Genomic DNA, 6000 nt, shown 5'->3' with positions numbered 1-6000 from the left:
ACAAAATAAGATTAATGCTTATGAAGAAATATAAAATCTCATCCCTTCCCCAATATCGCGCCACACCCCTACCCCTTAATTCCCTGGTTGAACGTGATGGACATATGTCTTTTTTCGACCGTACTAACTATGTAACTATGTAACATAACATGGGGGGGGTCTCCTGGCTGTTCACACAGGTGTGTCATTGCTGTACATTGACCATGCATTGCTTCTGTGGTATTGCAAAGGCAAAGACAAATGCTTCCAGCCATCCATTGCACTAATGGATTGGTCATCAGCTGGCTGTCTATGTCCCGCATCAATATAGACCAAAGTACAGAGGGTTAGGCTATGCTATTGTGCACCTACCTGATGCATCAGAAGGTGCGAGGCCCTTGCTAAATTCTGTGCACAGACTTTGAGATCTATGCTTTAGACTGTATCTAAACCTGCTCCAACATGGACTGACATTCTGGCCTACTTTCAGCCGATGCGACTTGTCTGTCGCTGAACAGTCGCTTTTTATGTATTCAGCACCTATGTATAATGTTGTAAAAATGCTCTAGAAGCTAAAGTCGCAGAAATGTCACACATATTTGGCCTGCAACTTTCTGTGCGACAAATTCAGACAGGAAAAATCAGTATAAATCCTTAGAAAATTATCCCCCAGTGTCTCCATCTGCTGGCGGTATTGAATAAGCATTGCTGCACTGATGGGGTATGCATTAGACGAAAAAAAAGAAGAAAAAGAAGAATAATACGCCCAGAAAAGAGGCGAAAAGGAGAAAAACGTAAAAAAACGTGAAAAAAAAGTAAGAGGAAGAGAAGGGAAAAAAAGGTGGAAATGGGTTTAAAAGTGATTTCGGCGGAGAAATATATATATATATATATATATATATATATATATATATATATATATATGCGCACACACACACATAGATATAAACGTATTCTCCGTTGAGATATTGCAGCCGCTGCTGTGTCCAGGCCCAGGAGCCTTAGCACTGTGCTGTGATGTCACTCAATACCACTGACATCACTAGGTGTAAACAACATCTCTCCTTTGCTGTGTATGTGACTATGGAGCTGTTTGGTGATGTCGTCTATTACGGCCTTCATAGAAGCAACAGGAGATTGTTGCATCCATCTTGAACCCTCAGAACTACAGTGCTATGATGTCACTCACTTCCACAGGCCTTGCAGAGTGTAAACAACAACAACCCAGCTTTGTTGTGTATGTAACCAAAGGGATTTGTGATGTCACCTAGAACCTTCACAGCAGCGACAGCTTTATGAGGAGCATCAGCACTGCTCTGCCTGAGCAGAACCATCACCGCCATAGGTTGTCAAATAACCCGGATTTAACCCACACAGGTAAGTCCAATGGGGTGCAGGCATGTCCTCTATGCTTACAGCTTCCCGTGGGTGTTGGTTTGATACCGTTTGGGGACAGCCAAGGAGGCATCTGCAGGCAACAAAGGTAGGTGTGTGCTTGTGTGTGTGTTTCCTATGCAGATCCTAAGCCCAGTGTCACATGCAAGTAGGAGGAGTAAGAAGGGTTCCTGGCAAATCCGGGTTATGGATTGCATTTAAAAAGGCCCCGTGGGAGTGCAATGGGCCCCTGTCTTGCTGCTTAGCAATAATGGTATGGGTTTAGGTTCTGCTGTGTGTACTGGTGGTTGACTGCCCCCCAGCCCAGAGTGTGCATGGAAAATTGTCTGGCAGCCTCCCTGACAGCAAGCAGTGATAGTGCCCATGAAGGGGACCTTGTTGGGCCCGCCCCTTTCACGGTTATCGCTTCTCGGCCTTTTGGCTAAGATCAAGTGTAGTATCTGTTCTTATCAGTTTAATATCTGATACGTCCCCTATCTGGGGACCATATATTAAATGGATTTTTGAGAACGGGGGCCGATTTCGAAGCTTGCTTCCGTCGCCCTATGCATTGACCCGATATGGCAGTATCTTCGGGTACAGTGCACCACCCCCTTACAGGGTTAAAAAGAAAGATTCCTACTTTCATTGCTACCTGCTTGCTGGCTAGCCAGCTAGCCAGCCCTGTGGGCCTTGCTGCTGCTGCAGCCAAAAAACAAAAGGTGGTGCTGCTGCTGCTTCTGCTGCTTCTGCTTCTGCTTGTGTCTGGCCCCTGTTGGAGCGTCCAGGCACAGGACTTCTGCTGCTGCTGACTAAATGGCCTCCTTAATTGGATCATTTGAGTAGCCAGCACACCTGTGCAGGTAGGGCATGACATGATAGGCAGCTGCCTTGATAGCGGGTGGGTGCTGAATGTTCCTAATTGACAAAATAAGATTAATGCTTATGAAGAAATATAAAATCTCATCCCTTCCCCAATATCGCGCCACACCCCTACCCCTTAATTCCCTGGTTGAACGTGATGGACATATGTCTTTTTTCGACCGTACTAACTATGTAACTATGTAACATAACATGGGGGGGGGGGGGGGGGGTCTCCTGGCTGTTCACACAGATGTGTCATTGCTGTACATTGACCATGCATTGCTTCTGTGGTATTGCAAAGGCAAAGACAAATGCTTCCAGCCATCCATTGCACTAATGGATTGGTCATCAGCTGGCTGTCTATGTCCCGCATCAATATAGACCAAAGTACAGAGGGTTAGGCTATGCTATTGTGCACCTACCTGATGCATCAGAAGGTGCGAGGCCCTTGCTAAATTCTGTGCACAGACTTTGAGATCTATGCTTTAGACTGTATCTAAACCTGCTCCAACATGGACTGACATTCTGGCCTACTTTCAGCCGATGCGACTTGTCTGTCGCTGAACAGTCGCTTTTTATGTATTCAGCACCTATGTATAATGTTGTAAAAATGCTCTAGAAGCTAAAGTCGCAGAAATGTCACACATATTTGGCCTGCAACTTTCTGTGCGACAAATTCAGACAGGAAAAATCAGTATAAATCCTTAGAAAATTATCCCCCAGTGTCTCCATCTGCTGGCGGTATTGAATAAGCATTGCTGCACTGATGGGGTATGCATTAGACGAAAAAAAAGAAGAAAAAGAAGAATAATACGCCCAGAAAAGAGGCGAAAAGGAGAAAAACGTAAAAAAACGTGAAAAAAAAGTAAGAGGAAGAGAAGGGAAAAAAAGGTGGAAATGGGTTTAAAAGTGATTTCGGCGGAGAAATATATATATATATATATATATATATATATATATATATACGCACACACACACATAGATATAAACGTATTCTCCGTTGAGATATTGCAGCCGCTGCTGTGTCCAGGCCCAGGAGCCTTAGCACTGTGCTGTGATGTCACTCAATACCACTGACATCACTAGGTGTAAACAACATCTCTCCTTTGCTGTGTATGTGACTATGGAGCTGTTTGGTGATGTCGTCTATTACGGCCTTCATAGAAGCAACAGGAGATTGTTGCATCCATCTTGAACCCTCAGAACTACAGTGCTATGATGTCACTCACTTCCACAGGCCTTGCAGAGTGTAAACAACAACAACCCAGCTTTGTTGTGTATGTAACCAAAGGGATTTGTGATGTCACCTAGAACCTTCACAGCAGCGACAGCTTTATGAGGAGCATCAGCACTGCTCTGCCTGAGCAGAACCATCACCGCCATAGGTTGTCAAATAACCCGGATTTAACCCACACAGGTAAGTCCAATGGGGTGCAGGCATGTCCTCTATGCTCACAGCTTCCCGTGGGTGTTGGTTTGATACCGTTTGGGGACAGCCAAGGAGGCATCTGCAGGCAACAAAGGTAGGTGTGTGCTTGTGTGTGTGTTTCCTATGCAGATCCTAAGCCCAGTGTCACATGCAAGTAGGAGGAGTAAGAAGGGTTCCTGGCAAATCCGGGTTATGGATTGCATCTAAAAAGGCCCCGTGGGAGTGCAATGGGCCCCTGTCTTGCTGCTTAGCAATAATGGTATGGGTTTAGGTTCTGCTGTGTGTACTGGTGGTTGACTGCCCCCCAGCCCAGAGTGTGCATGGAAAATTGTCTGGCAGCCTCCCTGACAGCAAGCAGTGATAGTGCCCATGAAGGGGACCTTGTTGGGCCCGCCCCTTTCACGGTTATCGCTTCTCGGCCTTTTGGCTAAGATCGGGGTTTATTGCCTCGGTCGGCGCTGAGGGTGCGAGTGAACTGCGCCGCGACTAGCTGCGTAGGTGATCAAGACTGTGGTACTCGTTACCGACAGATTTGGAAAGATGGCTGGATCCAACATGTCTGCAGTGGAGAAGACCGTACGCATCAAGGTGCTAACCACGGATCGTCTAAGAAACAGCATTGAATACATCGGCCATACCATTGTGGAGCGACTGGCAGGATTTTCCTTGAGCGACCTCTTTTGTGTCCAGGAGAACAAGCGCCAAGGTATTTATGACGTGTCCTTCTTATATGATGCTGACTGCCAGAACTTTTATGAGTGCTTAAAACGGAACAGTGGAAGTGAGGTTTTGCGGGATGTGTCCTTTTATCCCCTTTTTGAAATGGGGACAAAGACTTTGTTTATCCACATGTACAATCCGTTTGTTGATGTCTCTATGATTAAGAACTTCTTGAGCATCTATTGTGAGTCTATTGCTGGTGGTACTAAGCAGACAAGCAGCATTGGTGTATTTAATGGCACGTATAAGTTCTTTGTGAAGTTGCGGCTTGATGGAGATTGCATTGGAGGCGTTAAGCACCCTCCGGCGAACTTTACCATTGCTGGTTTCAGAGGTTATCTCTATTACTACGGACAGCCATCTTTCTGTAGAAATTGTCTATTGTTTGGACATGTGAAGGAGGCCTGCCCTGGCAGTAAGAAATGCAGGAACTGTAAGCAACCGGGGCATGAGGCGGGTGCATGTCCACACCCGAGGACCTGTGACCTATGTGGGGAAGCTGGCCATGTGTACAAGAACTGTCCAGTGTTGAAGAGGAGGGAGGAGGAGAGGAGAATGGAAGAGGAAATGGTGGAGAGGAGGAGGGCAGCTGCAGCTGCGGCTGCAGTGGTTCCTGCAAGAGAGAGCGTGATTATTGGAGAGGTACAGAGTCGTGTGGTGGTAGAGGAGCAAGTGAAGGTGGTTGAAGAGCAAGTGGTGGTGGAGGAGGAGCAAATGGCGGTGCAAGTGGAAGAAGGGGAGATTGAGGATGCTCCCAGTCCCCCGGCTGAGGAGTCGCCGCAAATTGAAGAGTGGTCTTCTTCTGAGGGTGAAGACCGTGAGGAGAGACATAGAGAGAGAGAGGATGACTTTGATCTTTTTCGTCCCCCCAAGAAGACGGCCAGGAAGCTTTCTGGTGGACAGATGGAGTCGACGCTGGTGGCTACGGACAATCGGTATCAACCGCTATCTGAGAGCGACATGGATGCGTGCTCTGCGGGAGAAGCTTCTCCCACACCGCTGAGGAAAGCTACCTAAATAACTTTCTTCTTTTCTGTCAAATTCTTCCTTAGGGTTGTTAAGATGGTGGTATGTCTTTTTTAGTCGGTTCTATAAACGTTAGAGTCTTTAGAAGTAAAGTCAGAAGGACAGTAATTTTGGAGGACTTGGCAGGGAAAAAAGCGGACATTATTTGTTTGCAGGAATGTGGGCTAAATGATATTCCGGGGAAGGGAGAATGGGCTTATGGTCCTGCTGTTTGGTCGGTGTCTGGGCATAACAGGAATGATGGGGTAGGGGTGCTTTTTAAGAGCTTTAAGTTTGAAGTTTGTAGTTATGTGGTAATAGAGGAGGGGAGGTGTATCATGGTGGAGGTTAAGGTGCAGGGGGTTAAATTTAGGTTGATAAATGTGTATGCGCCGGTAAGGAGGGAGGAGCGGGTGGGGTTGTTGGAGGTAATTAAGAGGTTTCTGCCAGGTAAAATACCTTTGGTGTGGGTGGGGGATTTCAACTGTGAAATTGAGGGGAATGTGGATGTATCTGGGAATATTCTTAAAAGTATGGTGTGTGACTTTAAGTTAAAGGATGTGGCTGAAGCGTGTGGAGTGTGTCCTTTGTTAGATACATATTATTCTGATAGTGGAAGTCATAGTTCC

General features: G+C 46.4%; 1 non-coding gene across 1 annotated transcript; it reads left to right on the top strand.

Annotated features, from left to right (window-relative positions):
• The first annotated feature begins 1775 nt into the window (after nt 1-1775).
• Nucleotides 1776-1966, top strand: LOC130304649 (U2 spliceosomal RNA). Its single transcript, XR_008854382.1, has one exon. It is a non-coding gene; the product is annotated as a U2 spliceosomal RNA (small nuclear RNA).
• Nucleotides 1967-6000: the final 4034 nt, after the last annotated feature.

The sequence above is a fragment of the Hyla sarda genome, unplaced genomic scaffold, assembly GCF_029499605.1.
Source record: "Hyla sarda isolate aHylSar1 unplaced genomic scaffold, aHylSar1.hap1 scaffold_1287, whole genome shotgun sequence".
In the NCBI taxonomy this organism is placed as follows: domain Eukaryota; kingdom Metazoa; phylum Chordata; class Amphibia; order Anura; family Hylidae; genus Hyla; species Hyla sarda.
Note: the sequence above shows the minus strand (reverse complement) of the source record. Positions and strands in the feature narration are given on the sequence as shown.